The sequence below is a fragment of the Myotis daubentonii genome, chromosome 1 (genome assembly GCF_963259705.1).
Source record: "Myotis daubentonii chromosome 1, mMyoDau2.1, whole genome shotgun sequence".
In the NCBI taxonomy this organism is placed as follows: domain Eukaryota; kingdom Metazoa; phylum Chordata; class Mammalia; order Chiroptera; family Vespertilionidae; genus Myotis; species Myotis daubentonii.
The window spans coordinates 67,868,846-67,886,397 of record NC_081840.1 but is presented as its reverse complement, the minus strand read 5'-3'; the positions used below and the strand labels follow the sequence as shown (position 1 = coordinate 67,886,397).

The 17,552-nt window shown below is 41.9% G+C and overlaps 1 protein-coding gene and 1 pseudogene across 1 annotated transcript in view; one reads left to right on the top strand and one right to left on the bottom strand.

Moving 5' to 3' along the window:
• The window catches only part of FSIP1 (fibrous sheath interacting protein 1), a 195,083-nt gene that overhangs the window by 63,122 nt on the left and 114,409 nt on the right, over positions 1 to 17,552 (bottom strand). The gene's annotated exons all lie outside the window — the stretch shown is intronic.
• LOC132227906 (ferritin light chain-like) lies at positions 8,853 to 13,454 on the top strand (annotated as a pseudogene).

Here is a 17,552-nt window from a genome sequence, read left to right as displayed (position 1 = left end):
GAACTCGGGACCTCTCAGTCCGCAGGCTGACGCTCTATCCACTGAGCCAAACCGGTTTCAGCTCCTCTTTAGTTCTTAAATATTCACCCCAACACAAATGTAGTATAAGAAAAATGAGTTCAGAAACCAAGATGGCAGCGTAGGTTAACGCAGGAGATCGCTGCCTCGAACAACCACTTCAGAGATATAACTAAAGGACAGAACGGACATCATCCAAAACCACAGGAAGGCTGGCTGAGTGGAAATTCTACAACTAGGAGGAAAGAGAATATCATACCCAGACTCAGAGGAGGCGCAGTGCTGAAGTGAAATACTCAGGTGCGGAGTGCGCGCGCGGAGCGGGCTGGTGGCGGAGGGCGCGGTTGTTGTTTTCAATCGGGAGGGAGTTTCAGACTCTGAGCTCCAGATCCGGGCGAGTCTCTGGGGAGCAAGACTCAAACGGGAGAAGCGGGACTGTCTGGCTTCGGTCGGAACTCAAAGGCAGCTTTCTCTCCGAGGTTTGCAGCCATTGCTGGGACTCTGAGAGGCAGAGCCCCTGGGGAAGGAACTGAGAGCAGCCATAACTGCTCGATCCTGCCCGCCCTGTAGATCCCCTAGGACCCGCCCCGCCCAAGCCCTGCGCAGAACCATTTGCCGGATAGCCTCAGGCAAAGGCTAGATTAGCACCGCCCTAGAGATCCAGCACAGAAGCCCTCCCACTGAAGACACAGCGGACTCTCATAGCCAGTTAGCCTGGAGGTCAACTCACCCCCGGTATTGCCGACATCAATCAAGGCTTAAAGGCAACAAGACTGCACACGAAGACCACTAGGGGGTGTACCAAGAAAGCATAAAAAATGCGGAGACAAAGAAACAGGACAAAACTGTCAATGGAGGATATTGAGTTCAGAACCACACTTTTAAGGTCTCTTAAGAACTGTCTAGAAGCTGCCGATAAACTTAGTAAGGCCCTCGAAAAGACTGGTGAGACCGCCGATAAATGTTGTGAGATCCTCAAGAAATCTAATGAGACCCTCGATGTTATATTGGGGAACCAACTAGAAATTAAGCATACACGGACTGAAATAACGAATATTATACAGACTCCCGACAGCAGACCAGAGGAGCGCAAGAATCAAGTCAATGATTTGAAATGCGAGGAAGCAAAAAACACCCAATGGGAAAAGCAAAATGAAAAAAGAATCCAAAAATGCGAGAATAGTGTAAGGAGCCTCTGGGACAGCTTCAAGCGTACCAACATCAGAATTATAGGGGTGCCAGAAGATGAGAGAGAGCAAGATATTGAAAACCTATTTGAAGAAATAATGACAGAAAACTTCCCCCACCTGGTGAAAGAAATGGACCTACAGGTCCAAGAAGCGCGAAGAACCCCAAACAAAAGGAATCCAAAGAGGACCACACCAAGACACATCATAATTAAAATGCCAAGAGCAAAAGACAAAGAGAGAATCTTAAAAGCAGCAAGAGAAAGAAACCCAGTTACCTACAAGGGAATACCCATACGACTGTCAGCTGATTTCTCAACAGAAACTTTGCAGGCCAGAAGGGAATGGCAAGAAATATTCAAAGTGATGAATACCAAGAACCTACAACCACGATTACTTTATCCAGCAAAGCTATCATTCAGAATTGAAGGTCAGATAAAGAGCTTCACAGATAAGGAAAAGCTAAAGGAGTTCATCACCACCAAACCAGGATTATATGAAATGCTGAAAGGTATCCTTTAAGAAGAGGAAGAGGAAGAAAAAGGTAAAGATACAAATTATGAACAACAAATATGCATCTATCAACAAGTGAATCTAAGAATCAAGTGAATAAATAATCTGATGAACAGAATGAACTGGTGATTATAATAGAATCAGGAACATAGAAAGGGAATGGACTGACTATTCTTGGGGGGAAAGGGGTGTGGGAGATGTGGGAAGAGACTGGACAAAAATCGTGCACCTATGGATGAGGACAGTGGGTGGGGAGTGAGGGCGGAGGGTGGGGCGGGAACTGAGAGGAGGGGAGTTATGGGGGTGGAAAAAGAGGAACAAATGTAATAATCTGAACAATAAAGATTAATAAAAAAAATGAAAAAAAAAAAAAAAGAAAAATGAGTTCAATTAATTTTAAGGGGACTCAAATATTAGAAAAATATACAATCTAAACTGATTACAGAGAAAATTAATAAGATATAAAATGATTAAAAGGTGTGTTCGGCCAACTCCTACTTTAAAGAATTTTCAATCTATATAAAGTCCAAACTCTATAAATTTTATTCAAAGATCCAGTATTATTAGTGAACAATGCAATTGTATTTGATTAAATTGAAGTAATTTGATAGCAGTTGAGAAAACTTATAAATGCCTATCATTCCTAATATCTAAAAGGTAGTTGCCATGGAAATAAGTGAATAGATTCAAGGATATTTCAAGAGCACAATTTATAACTTCTCTACTAAACTCCAGAAATTCAGTTCATTAAAGTGGTTAGCTCTGACTTTGGAAAGCCAAGGTTAAACAGGACATACATGGCTCTCCTGGAGCTAACACCACCACCTTACCCAGGAGGTCAGAGTTCACATGTGACAACTAAGTCTGGAATTTATCAGATGTCACAGCAAGGTCACGAGTTCCCATACGTGGTTTGACACACCCCTGATAGTAGCTTGGTAAAGCCTTGCTAAAAACTCACTCTTCATAGCTTGAGTTATCAATATCAGAGATTTTGGACAAAGAATACCTGTGGATCTTGGAAACCTAAGCTTCCTACTGAAGGGAAGAAAGTGAAAGGGGCTCATACCTCCACAATGGCTCCCAATGTCCCCATGTAACATCTCAGCCTTCCAGTTAATGCCCCAATTAGCTAGCCCCTAAAAGGGAAGGGGACTGGAAAAAAGTAACTGTCAGAAACAAAGCTGAAGAGTAGGAAAATAAGAAATCAGCTGTGTGATTTAAACACAAGTCCTGATTCTACTTGTGGCCTAAGTGTATATTTTTAATAGGAATAATCTTGTGGAGAAACCTCATACTACATTGTCCAACCAATTGCTCCTCAGTCCTCCCCCACCCCACTGCTGCCAGGCTCATATCACCACCTAGAGAAAAATCTTAACCACAGTTGGCACTCATCTACACTAATAAAAGAGAAAAATGGTAACTGGCGTACGACGCTACCCTTTTCATTGGCTAATCAGGGCTATATGCAAATTAACTGCCAACTAAGATTGGCAGTTAACTGCCAACTAAGATTGGCAGTTAACTGCCAACAAGATGGTGGTTAATTTGCATATGTAGGCACAATGCAGGGAGGCGAAAGGGAAAGCAGGAAGAAGCCCCCTGCCACTGACAGTGATCGGAAACCCAGGGGGGAGCTAAGAGCTGCCCCCCAGCCATGATTGGAGAATCAGGCGCCTTTTCCGCCCTGGCCAGTGATAGCAGGAAGTAGGGGTGGAGCCAGCGATGGGAGCTGGGCACGGTCGAAGCTGGCAGTCCCAGGAGCTAGGGGTCCCTTGCCTGGGCCTAAAGCGAAGCCCAGGATCACGGGGCCGCTGCAGCTGCGGGTCCCTGCTGCCCGGGCCAGACGCCTCGGCCAGAGGCGTTAGGCCTGGGCAGGGGCGGAGCCTGCAACCGCGGGGAGCTGGGGGTCCCCTGCCCAGGCCTAATGCTTCGGCCAGAGGTGTCCGGCCTGGGCAGGGGCAGAGCGGGAGATCGCGGCGCTGCTGCCGCTGCGGGTCCCCGCTGCCCAGGCCGGACGCCTCGGCCAGAGGCGTTAGGCCTGGGCAGGGGTGGAGCCTGCAACCACAGGGAGCTGGGGGTCCCCTGCCCAGGTCTGACACCTCTGGCTGAGGCCTCAGGCCTGGTCAAGGGGCCAATCAGGTGATTGGTGATCGAAGGGTGATGAGGATCAACTCCTCTGGCCGAGGCATCAGGCCTGGGTGGGGGCGGAGCCGGGGATTGGGGGGATATGATGGTCCCCTTGCCCAGGCCTGAAGCCTGGGTCAGAGGCATCAGGCTTGGGCGGGGGGTGGAGCAAGCAATCAGAGGGAGATGGGGGTCCCCTGCCCAGGCATGATTCCTGGGCCAGAGGCCTCAGGCCTGGGCGGGCGCCAGAGCCAGTGATCAGGGGGAGATGGGGGTCCCCTGTCCAAGCCTGACACCTCTGGCGGAGGCATCAGGCCTGGGCACGGGGCCGATCAGGTGATCGGAGGGTGATGGGGGTCTACGCCTCTGGCTGAGGCATCAGGCCTGGGCAAGGGGCAGAGCCAGCAATCGGAGGGGTCTGGGGGTCCCCTTCCCAGGCCTAACGCCTGGGCCAGAGGCATCAGGCCTGGGCTGGGGGCAGAACCAGTGATGGGGGGAAATGAGGGTCCCCTACCCAGGCCTGACACCTCTGTCAGAGGCGTCAGGCCTGGGCAAGGGGCCGATCCTGCGATTGGAGGGTGATGGGGGTCAACACCTGAGGGCTCCCAGTATGTGAGAGGGGGCAGGCTGGGCTGTGGGACACTCCCCCCCACACACACACCCAGTGCACGAATTTCATGCACCGGGCCCCTAGTTTGTTAAATAAATGACTATACCATCTTCTACTACCCATTTAACAAATTTTTATTTAAGGTTTATTATGTGCAAAGCAATGCCTGTGCTAGGTACTACTGGAAAAAGAGATATGGCCATATTTTAGGGGCTCATCTCATCTAGAAGGGAGACAAAGACACACATAAGTTATGCCCATGGGAGTCAGACTATGGGGAGTATTACAAGACAAACACAAACTCAGTGCTTAAAAACAACAGGGGATAACTCAACAACAACAAAAACAATTACAAAATAGGCAAAAGGCCTGAATAGGCATTTCTCCAAAGATATACGTGAAAAGACACTCAACACCACTAGTCACTAAGGAAATGAAAATCAACCACAATGAGATATCGTTTCACACCCATTAGGATGGCAACTATAACACACACACACACACACACACACACACACACACGTACAGAGAAAATAACACGTGTTGGTAAGGATGTAGAGAAACCAGAATCTTTGTGTGTTGCTGGTAGGAATATAAAATGGCGCAGCCACTTTGGAAAATAGTGACTCCTTGAAAAATTAAACAGAATTACCTATCAATTCCACTTCTGGTATATACCCAAAGGAACTGAAAGCAGGGCCTCAGACAGACACTGACACATACCCATGTTAACAGCAGTTTTCACAACAGCCAAAAGGTGGAAGCAACCCAAGTGTCTATCGACAAATTAATTAATAAACAAAACCTGCTGTATATTGTCAATGAGATGTCACTCAGCCTTAAAAAGGCAGGAAATCCTGACACATGTTACAACAAGGATGAACCCTGAACTCACTTTGCTAAGTGAAATAAGCTAGACACAAAAGAACAAACATTACCTGTTTCCATTTATATGAGGCACCCAGAATAGACAAATTCATGGACAGAAAGTAGGTGGCAGTTGCCAAGGTCTGGGAAGAGGTAGAAGTGGAGAGTTATTAATGGGTACTCAGTTTCAGTTTGGGAAGATAAAAAAGTTCTGAAAAATATTGGTGGTGGTGTTTGCATAATAATATAAATGTGCTAAGTATACTGAACTATACATTTTAAGTAGCTAAAATCAAGCATATTTAAAGTATACATCATGGTGATTTGAAATACATATATATTGTAAAAGAATCCCCATCATCTAGTTAATTATCATATCCTTCACTTCCTATATCTTACCATTTTATTTGTCTATTCTACCTCAATAGCTGAAAAAAATGATTACAATGGCAAATTTTATGTTTTGCATATTTCACCATCATTTAAAAAAAAGAAAATAAAAGAAAGAGAGACGAGAGAGAGGCTGTTTCTGCCTGGGCTCTTCTGGGAAGGCTTGATCAGAAGGATCTGGACCTGGTGATAAAGGTTGCAGAGCTCTGGTCAAACAGAAGTTGGGAATGGGGAGGCAGGGTAGAGAGGGTACCACCATGTATACTGGGTAATTCATTTGAGGATGTTTGGAAGAGAATTTAGTATAGAATTACAGGACTAAATTAACAGACTGATGGTTCCCAGAGGGAAGGGGCATTGGGGACTGGGTGGAAAAGGTGAAGGAATTAAGAAGTACATAGCCAGCTACAAAATAGTCACAGGAATGTAAAGTACAGCGTAGGGAATATAGTCAATAATAACTATGGTGCCAGGTGGTACTTGCAATATCAGGGGGACCACTTTGTAAAGTCTATGATTGCCTAACAACTATGCTCTACACCTGAAACTAATACAAAATAACATTGAATGTAAACTGTAATTGAAAAATAAAATTTTTTTTAAAAATTATGGATTAGATGATGCTGGAAGGGTAGCTTTAAGTGCCAGACAAGAACATCTGTGCACAGAGGAAAGGAGGACATAATCAGTGTGAACCCTAAAAAGATGCCTTTGTTAGCACCAAGTAGACCAGCCTGAAGCAGGGAGTGCGTAGAGGATGGGAAGCCAGTGAAGTTTGTTATAGCAGCTCAGGCAAGACTGTTAGGAAGGAAAAGGCTTCAACAGCACAATGGTTCACCAAGGCTCATCAGCCTGGAGTACTGCACAGGCCACTTGTAAATAATTTAAACATTAGCCCTAGCCAGAGTGGCTCAACGGTGAGACCATGGGTTCATGCACTGCAGGGTCTTGGGTTCTATTCCCTGTCAAGGGCACATACCTGAGTTGCAGGTTCAATCCCTGACCCTGGTCAGGGTGCATGTGGGGGGCAAGCAATCATGTGTCTCTCTCACATCAATGTTTGTCTTTGTGTGTCGCTTTCCTCTCTCTCTTTCTCTCCCCCTTCCCTTCCACTCTCTCTGAAAATTAATGTAAAAAATATCCTCAAGGAGAGGATTAACAAAACATTTTTAATTAAATTGTTATTCTCATAAGGTTAATGTGTACAACAGAGAAAAAGGTATAAACTTATTATACCTATAGTTTTTATGAAGCTAAAAACCAAACCAAGTTATAAAGGTAGACAGTGTTATCCTAAAGCCTGTCCTCTTCCATTCTAGTGGACACTCATCAAGGACTTCCAATGCCCTTCCCAAGAAACTCACAATTGTCTGAAGACATGGTACTTAAACAGAGAGGACTTGGGTTCAAATTCTGACTCTGCTGCTTACTAGCTGGAAACTTGGGCAAATTGCTAAATCAGTGTGAGTTTCCATTTCTTCATCTCTAAAGTAAGCAAATAACCTACCTCACACAATTTTTGTGAAATCCAAGAGAAGTGGAAAGCATCTGTTACCTGTAAAGCATGTTCTAAGGCAGTGATGGCGAACCTATGACACGCGTGTCAGAAGTGACACACAAACTCATTTTTTTGGTTGATTTTTCTTTGTTAAATGGCATTTAAATATATAAAATAAATATCAAAAATATAAATCTTTGTTTTACTATGGTTGCAAATATCAAAAAATGTCTATATGTGACACGGCACCAGAGTTAAGTTAGGGTTTTTCAAAATGCTGACACCCCAAGCTCAAAAGGTTCGCCATCACTATTCTAAGAAGTGCCCACTGTCACAATCTTGTGGACCGACATTAATTTGCAAAGGCAACCAAAATTGGCTGAATTAAGTGGCATTTTTGGAAGTGGTCTGAACTATTAAGAGAAAATAATCAAAGCTTACATTTTCCTGGGAAAGGGGTAATTATTTTTAACCACTTAAACTCAGGGGATCAGGTGCTCCTCTACCTCATGGCCCCATTTACCGAGGAGAAAAGCAGACAGATTGAGGGCCCCCCTGTGTTACTAACAAAGGCTGACTGCGCCTAGGCCTCCTGGATCCCAGATCTGTTCGCCAAGTACAAGCCAAATGCCTGACAATAATGCTAAAAAGAAAAGCAAAAGTATCACCATATGTGGCAAGCATCACCTGAACCCCTGCACGCATTCTGCAATGCACCAACGAGGGTCTCAGAGAAGATACGGCGATTCCCAGGAAAGCTGGAGGGGCCCTGCACCTTGGGACCCTCACTAGTTCTCTGGGTCAGAGGGGATTCTTCACCCCAACAATCATGCAAAAGAGAGGGCGTCCCCTAACGAGGCCCAAATAGCAGCCCTGTCTCTCTCACTCTGCTCTGACAGGCAGCATGATACACGCTTGCCCCCTAGTTCCGGTAACTCTTTTCCAGGACAGTTACTCAGGCAGAGTTTATCATATTTGTAACTCCCTGAACAAGGGTTTTCTCCCCCACTCTTTCAAAAAGAATTATTTTAAGAGCAGAGTTACTAGCATCAATGAAATTGTGTACTTTCCAGAATCGTAGGAACTACTACATTGTATATGTTTTGTTTGTTTTTAAAACTATTGAGGTTTTATACACCTTGAGCTTAAAAGTCAACTTTGAAGGATTGTTAAAAATATATATATATCTAGATGCAAACATTGCTTTTTCTTTTTAAATTAAAACCGTTTCTAAGAGAAGTCACTAGAGCCAAATCTGCTTTCCGATGTCCGGGCTTGTACTTTGCTGGCCCCCCTCCCACAGACCGCACACATGCAGGACAAATGTATCTGGCGCACCCTGTGAAAAGCCTTCAGGACTGACACTCAGCGCCCTGGCCGGGTGCCACCAGTGCCTGAAAACATGCAACACAGCGCTCAGTCCTGGGTCTAGATGTGAGATCCAGACACACAGGCTGGGGTGGCCACGTCTTAAATAGTAGCGTTTAGGGTCAGTGAACTCTCCCTGTTCACCATGAATTGCTCTCAACTTCAGCAAGCACTCAGATCCTCTCAGTGGAGGCTCACGAACACCTGGTTAGACTCTTAATAACTAGCAAGGCTGCTCAGTCCAAGAGTGGGTGCTCTGCAGTCTAGCACGATGAAGAGCATAAGAGGCACCACTAAAGGAAAAATGCAGAAGCAGTTTCTGTGGCTGCAGAAACTATATCAGCGGGAAGCTGAAGGGGGTGGTAAGAGATCAACCAAAGAACTTCTATGCATATAAGCATAACCAATGGACACAGACAATGGGGGGGGGGGGGGGTGAAGGCCAAGAATGGAGGGTGGGGGCAGGCTGGGAGATGACGACGGGGGGTTGGAGGGGCAATATCTAATAATTTCAACAATAAAGAATTTTAAAAAATAAAAAAGTCAATCGATTCCTCAAAAAGCTAAACGTAGAGTTGCCATATCACCCAGAAACTCCACATCTGGATACAATAATTAAGATAATGAAGCATTTGAAGACCCATTGGCTTCTCCAGTGAAAAACATACTAGATTATTAGGATGCAAGCTAAGAACTTCAAAATACTAAGGAACTAAACATTTCCTTTGGAACTTTTTCTCCCATCTATCTTCTTAACAAACAACCTATAGAACAGTTAAACTATATCTAAGTGATGAGGTGGCTTTCTTTACACAATAAGTCTAGATAAATAATTGGAAAACTGAGTTTCTGCTACAAATGTTGACTTTTCTGAGCCAAGTTTAGCTAATGTAAATGAAAACCCACTTAAATTAATCCCAGATTCTTTTGTATAATCTTATTACTTGGATATTTTTCATACTGGGACCTAATTACTTTGAGGAAAATCTGAATGAAATTAAAATTAGACTATAAATCCAAAGGAATTTTGTTCATTCACTTTAACCTCAAGATGGCCATATTTTTTTTTTCTGAGCAATGTTGCTGAAAATTCATTTTGCCCAAATTGTTGGGAATGTGACAATCTAGACTCAAAGCACTATGGGTTTGGTTACAGATGCCAGAACAAATTAACTTATTACCTTATCCTTTCCCTCAAGTCACACACTAGAGAAAATTTGACTCTGTAAGAGATACAGCTTCTTAACCACAAATATTAATTTTAAGTCATGTTTAGTAGAGTTCTGCCCAGCTGGAAATCACTATTTTTTCCCACTGAAATGCCTGGTTTTAACATTACTTCAGGATATAAAAATATTATTTAATTAGCCATTCAGGAGCCTGCTCTTCTGCATTCCATTAACACCTTCTAATACAGCGTAAGCACTAAAAAGGTTATATTCTTGGACAGGCCAGGATATCTGAAAAATTCTTAGATCCCGCCCCCCCCCCCCCCCCCCGAAGAATACTGTACCCCAAATGAATGAATCATACGACTAACTGGAAGAAGGATAATATCCAATTTTCAGAAATAGAGTGAACTATAACTTTAAGAGACTTTTTACTTCATGTTCAACAGCTTACCTCTCCAGCTGGAGTAGCGGTGGTGTAAAGGGTTGTGGGGAGGGGGTGAAGGTCATTATTCAAAAGCACTCAAGCAAAAAAATTAAGCCAGTTGCATTATGTTTAAATTTTAATAAAGTTATACTGGTTAGCAGGAGTCTAGACGTGCCATGTGTAGAATAAATCTAATCTAAAAATACCAGCTATGAATATAAAACCTAGAAAAGTTGAAAACCCAGGACCTAAAAGGTTCTTTAGATGAGGCATTATCATGAGGATCTTGTTATCTACCCAAAAAGGAGAAGGAAAGATTTAGCAGGTGAGATGTTTTGAAATAATAGATGTTCTGAAAATTAAGGATATGTAGTCACACAGCCTATAACTCTTTTCTCAATTAAGTTGCATAATATTACTCAAAGAAGAATAATGAGGTGGATACATGAATAAACAGTCAGGTCTTTTCCAGCCTTCCACACTGAAGAGTATTGGGAAATTAAATCAACGTCCTCAGTTAGATGGGCATGATTATCTTAGCATCCAGCACTAGGCCACAAGGTTGAGAAACATCAATTAAGACATAGGAAAATATAATTAATACTTTGTATTAATTGACTTTCTTAAAAAGTCCATTAACTGACAATAAGACATAAGTGCTATTAAATAGCACTTATAACAACAAAACAATTCCCTGCTAATTGCAAATATAAACAAATCTGGTTAATGTCATAAAATAAGAGACCATAAATCCAAACAGCCCAAGGATTACTGCCTTATGAACGCTGTACATTTTTCACCACCACAAACTTATTTAGCAAAAATACAGAATGACATATTTAACACATAACCATAGATAACATCCTTGCCAAACTCAAGCAAGCTCTCTTGTTGTATGTTTTGATAAATTAACTCTGCCAAAAATTTGGAAGATTCATGAAGTGTAAAATAAAGATCTCTTACAGGTTCACACTGGGGCTTTCAGACCCCTAAACGCTATAGAATAGTGACTAAGTTTAATCCAACTCTTTTCCATTTGAAAATGAGATCACATTACTACACCCACTTACACTTGAGCAGTTTTTCAACAAAACCTATAGGGCCACTAACACACTGAATTTCTAAAACACCAAAAATAATTGATATCACAACAAAAGAAATTTACTTCCCAGGGAATCAACACTAATAAAAGAGAAAAATGGTAATTGGCGTACGACGATACCCTTTTCATTGGCTAATCAGGGCTATATGCAAATTAACTGCCAACTATGATTGGCAGTTAACTGCCAACAAGATGGCGGTTAATATGCATATGTAGGCACAATGCAGGGAGGCGAAAGGGAAAGCAGGAAGAAGCCCCCTGCCACTGACAGTGATTGGAAACCCAGGGGGGAGCTAAGGGCTGGGGGGCCTTTGCCCTGCCCCCCAGCCATGATCGGAGAATCAGGCGCCTTTTCCGCCCTGGCCAGTGATAGCAGGAAGTAGGGGCGGAGCCAGCGATGGGAGCTGGGCACGGTCGAAGCTGGCAGTCCCAGGAGCTAGGGGTCCCTTGCCTGGGCCTAAAGCGAAGCCCACGATCGCGGGGCCGCTGCAGCTGTGGGTCCCCGCTGCCCGGGCCGGACTCCTAGGCCAGAGGCGTCAGGCCTGGGCAAGGGGCCGATCCTGCGATTGGAGGGTGATGGGGGTCAACGCCTGAGGGCTCCCAGTATGTGAGAGGGGGCAGGCTGGGCTGAGGGACACTCCCCCCCAACACACCCAGTGCACGAATTTCGTGCACCGGGCCCCTAGTATAATATATATAAACATAAATAAATATACAAATAATTTTTCTATCTGTTTACTTATTTGCATTCGTAGCTAAGATAAATATATCCAACTCAATATCCAGTACAAATTAAATTCTGATATAAAGGGAAAGTAATGACTTCACACTTAGGTCTCTGGGGAAGCAGCAGTAGGTTCAAAACAATAGGTACTGTACTTAGTACACTCATAATACATCCTTGTAATATAAGTTCAGAAATGAAAACGGACATTTTCGTTGGAGGTAACTTGAGCAGAAGTAACAATGTGCAATGGCCCTTGCTGGCTTGGCTCAGTGGACAGAGCATCAGTCCACAGACTAAAGGGTCCCAGGTTGGATTCCAGTCAAGAACACGTACCTCAGTTGCAGGCTCAATCCCAGGCCACAGGTCGGGGCACGTGCGGGAGGCAACCAATTGATGTCTCTCTCTTACAGCGATGTTTCTCTCTCTGTCTCTCCCCCTCCCTTCCATTCTCTCTAAAAATCAATGGAAAAATATCCTCAGGTGAGGATTAAAAAAAAAGAAGCAATGAGATTTTAAAAAGAAGCAATGTGCAATGTACTGAGAAAAATAAGGTATGGGGAAAAAAGGGTTGCAGAATTAATATCCAGAATAAAACACTGCCCAAGTGGAGATTAAAAGAAAATGGACAGGCACTTCCTCGGCGGTCCCGGATCTGTCTCTTGCTTCAAAAGTGTTTGGACGGAACAGACCCAGGAACACCCCTTCTTCCAGCCTCTGGCCACTCTCCTGCATCTTATCCAGTCACCACCTTCAGAACCACCTCTGGACCAGCCAACACACCAGGTTGGTTTTTTTTTCTAGCTTCACTCCTTATGCCAAACAACCACGAACTCCCAGATTCATCAGAATTACTCCACCGAGGTGGAGGCTGCGGTCAACCACCTGGCCAAACTGCATCTGGGGGCCTCCCCCACCTACCTCTCTCTGGGCTTCAATTTCGACCCTGATGACATGGCTCTCGAGGGCGTGGGCCACTTCTCCCTCGAGTTGGTGGAGAAGAAGCGCGAGGGGAGGGCGCTGATCATCTCTTAAAGTTGCAAAACAAATGCAGTGGCTGCATTTTTTTCTAGGACGTGCTGAAGCATTCCCAAGATGAGTGGGCAAAACTCAGGCCACTATGGAAGCCACCCAGGCCTTGGAGAGAAATCTGAACCAGGCCCTTTTGGAGCCGCAGGCCCTGGGTTCTTCCGGAGCAGACCCTCATCTCCGTGACTTCCTGGAGAACCACTTCCTGGATGAGGAGGTGAAACTCATCAAGAAGATGGGCCACACCTGACTCATCCACAGGCTGTCCACCCCCAGGAGGGGCTGGGTGAGTACCTGTTCGAAAGGCTCACCCTCAAGCATGACTAGGAGCCTTTGGAGCCCAGAGGCCTTTAAGAGGCCCCTCTGCATTCTCCTGGTGTCTCTGGCTTTTACCTGAGCCTCTCCCCAAAACTACTAGCCATTCTTTTCATCGGCTCTCTCCCATGCATTGGATCAAATGAAATAATAAAGCATTTTGCAGAAGAAGAAGAAGAAATAGACAAGTACCTTAAAGGGATAACTAGGTTTTTGGAATATTTCTTAAGCATATTCTGTGATCCTATGTTTTATTTAAACTCTGCTTCGCTGGCAAGAGAAGAATTTTAAGAGATAGGTATCGTGCAATGGAATGTAACAAAGCATTGTTCAATGATATTGTCTATTAATTTCTGTCACTGATTTTGGATCCATTCTTAATGGTAACTAAAAGCTTTTTTAATTGAAAACATTAAAAGAAACAAATGCAGAGAGCAGTACAGCCATGAAATAACATGGAAGGGGCAGGGTGGCTCCTTCGCATTTGGACAGCTGGCAGAAAGTGGGTTTTTTTCATATTTCTAAAATTATATTATTCTTTAAACAAGGTTTAGCAATAAGTTTCAGCTGATTCAATTTGTCCCATTTTACAAAGCAAGCTAATGAACTGACATGTCAATTAAAAAGAAGTGCAGCATATTTTTAATGTCAATTTGCAAAAGTCTTTATGATAAAAATAATTAGAATTAAGAAATGATATAATTTTGACTAAATGAAGCACATTTTAGAGAATCTTTAAAATGAATGCTTGGGTTTCATCAGACCCATAAAAAATTGGTCAAGAATCCATCCATTCATCAAATGTATTGGCAATCAAAACCTCTGTCCTAAATGAACCCAGACACCAACCAAGGAGCTGAATACTAGTAGAATATTAGTAGAGAAAAATCAAACCAAGCAGATTTATTTTATTTTAGATTCATTATTGCTCACCTCAATGCTGCTCAGAAATCCTGCTATGTTTTTTGTAAGTGTGCACTCTCATCTCAGACAACTGTTTCACACCTGCTCTTCTCTCCTTCGACCACACCTGACTACAACCTCACTCAATGTTGTTGGGAAGACAAAAGCCTTTTTTTAAATTTATCTCTATTTTCTAAAGTATTACAGATGTCCTCCTTTTTCCCCCATTGTTCCCCTCTACTTACCCCCAGGTCTTCACCACATATTGTCTGTGTCCATGGGTTATGCATCTATGAATATAAGTTCTTTGATTAAGTTTTAGAAAGTCCCACTATCAAGTTATAAACCCCTGCATAGATTCCCATTTTCCCTTTCTTTCTTGTGTTTTTAGGGAGAAGTGCCCCTCCTCCATCAAAGCTAAGCCCCCCACAAAACATTTCTGAACCATCCAAGGAGAGAAAGTGCAGGAAAAACTGGAAATAACTTCCCTCCTCCCTACCTTTAAAAATACTACCTATTTGTCAAAAGTAGCTATTCCCTCCCACTGGAATAGAAGCTCCTTCGGAGCAGAGATGTTGTCTTGTTCACACTGGCTCTCCAGAGCACGAAAGAGTGCTCATATGTAGTAGGTGTACAATAAATATTTCCTTGAATACTTGTCAAAAGTTACATTCTCTACTCCTGCCACTCTCATCACCAGTACTATCTATTGATACAACCCCTACTACATCCAAAAAAATTAATCACTCCTGTAACATTTATATTCCTCTTTCAACACAGGGAACTTTTAAAAATATATTCTCCCTTGAGCAAAAAAAAAAAAAAAGAAAACTCATGGACATGGACAACAGTGTGGTGACTGGAGGAGGGAATGGGGGTGGAAAGGGGCATAGAGGGAATAAATGGTGGTGGAAAAGGTAAAATAAAATTTAAAAAGGAAAAATATATATATATATATATATATATATATATATATATATATATATATATATATATATATTCTCCTTTTTGGAATTTTTTTTTATCTTGGCCTGAAGATATGTTTATTGATTTGAGAGAAAGAGAGAGAAACATCAATGTGAGAGGGAAACATCTATCGGTTGCTTCCCGGCAAGCTAAGTATGTGCCCTGACTGGGAATCAAACCTGCAACCTTTTGGTGTACTAGACAGCGCTTAACCAAATGAGCTACCCTGCCAGGGCTCCCTTATTTTTATTCTCATTTCACGCTATAAAATAAGGTACTTAGAAGAAAACACTGTGCCTTATTATTTTCCATTTATTGGATTCTAAACTATGCCTGAATGAACTCACTAGCTCTTTTTACATGAATTTTGGGGAAATTTCAAAAATGCTTTATAAATTAATTTCCAAGTCATCTCATGTTTTTCACAAGAAATATGTAAGAAAAAATACTTATTTAATGAATAACAAAAAATTACTTTACTTTATTTGCAAAAGTCATTTAAACATAAAGTACCACTTAATTTGATGGCAAGATAGTCTAAGTCTGTAATGAGAAAACTGAAAACTAAAAACATTTTTCCCCAACATCATAAAACTAAGGCCATGGCAAAGTCAATTAACTACTCTTTATCTCACTAACACCAAAAAGAAGCTTACATTTTCCAACAATCCATATCCTTAGATTTCAAGATTTTTGTTATTATGGAGGTAATGTGACACTTTTATTTTGTCTATTAACAAAATCAAAGTAAAATTTTAGTTAATTAACTTATTGTACTAAATAAAACACAGTATAGGAAAGCTATTAATATGAACAAACAAGATTTTTTTCTGGGCCATACCACACAGAGCTACACAAAAGCCACTTTAAAAAACTCCCTCAGAGTACAATAGCTACTTCTCTGTGCAGATTTCTACAAGATAATGATTATGCAAGAAAAACACCTACTTTCCTTTTTTCTTGAATTCTTGTGTTTTCCAAGAGAAGCTACATTCATAATGTGGAAACTGATGTTTTTAGAACACTCTCACATACTTATTAACCCTAGTAAACATAAAAACTAAACAAAAAATCAGCAATTTTGAGCTTCTGGTTAATCATGAAGGGAATAAACAGTGAAGCAAGAAACTCCATATTATTCCACTCTGTCAGTCTATCATTTCATTTCCTCGAAGTGCAATGGAAGATTGTACTGAAAAATAATAAAACTATGTTTGTGTGACTAAAATATTCAGCCAGCGCAGTGTCTGATACAGTTAATATACATGGCAGAATGGCATGGTCAAGACTCAGGACTAACATGACCTATAAACTATAAGCCTAAAACTTATAAGTTGTGTTAATAATGATAAAAATAAAGTTCTAAATAAAGCTATTATGATTTCAATATTGTTATTTGCATGAATGACTACAGACTATTTTAGCCCATTAGTTCTGGCATTCATATATATGAACCCCAGGAATGTCAAAGAGGCAACAATTAAACCACCCATTGTTTCAATTTATTCAGAGTGAAAATAAATATCCATGTAAAAAGCTTTATAAAGTAAATGGTTTCAAAATAAAACACAAAATGGCCAGCTAGGTCATACTATCTAAGTGAATGAAACACAAAAATTTTCAAATTTTTTCAAACTAAATACATATAGCCCCTCTCATTTTTTATTGCTCCACATCTAACTATTCTCGTGTTTTCTTAGGATGCAATACCTACTTCAGTCAATCATGGCCATTGTTCAGATGCCCTTAGAACTGAAGTCTAAGACCACAGCTAACAAAAGGCAAGTACTCTCTGCTTCACAGCAGGATGCAGATTCCATTTTCTAAGCAGAATTCCACACATTCCATGAAGAAGCCCATTTTAAAGTAGGCCAGCCTGAATTCAAAGCATAAACCAGACAAGAAATGCACTTATTACAAAAGGTCTACATTTGCTCTTTCCACTCTTCCTTACAAGATATGGGACGCTGTAAAGAGATGAGCTTCAGTCCAAGGAAAATTATTACATCAGGAGAGTTTTTGAGGAGAAGTGAATGAAGTGCTTTATTCTCTCTCCTCTCAAAAAATGGGTCCTTAAAAAAATGATTTGAATAATATTTAAAAGTCATCATGTCTCATAATTCAATGACTTAAGGAAAATAAATTTTTAAATAAGTTTACTATGCTTTTTTTAACCTGACAACATACACTGAAAAGCATAGATACTATATTTAAACAAAGAATTTCTTTTTTTTTTTTTACATGTAGACATCAGAGTAGTCTTGGTGCTTAGTTTTGTGCTAGCAAATGTATGGCTTAATGTGAGACTTGTGCTGGTCTGTGTCCATTCTTAGATG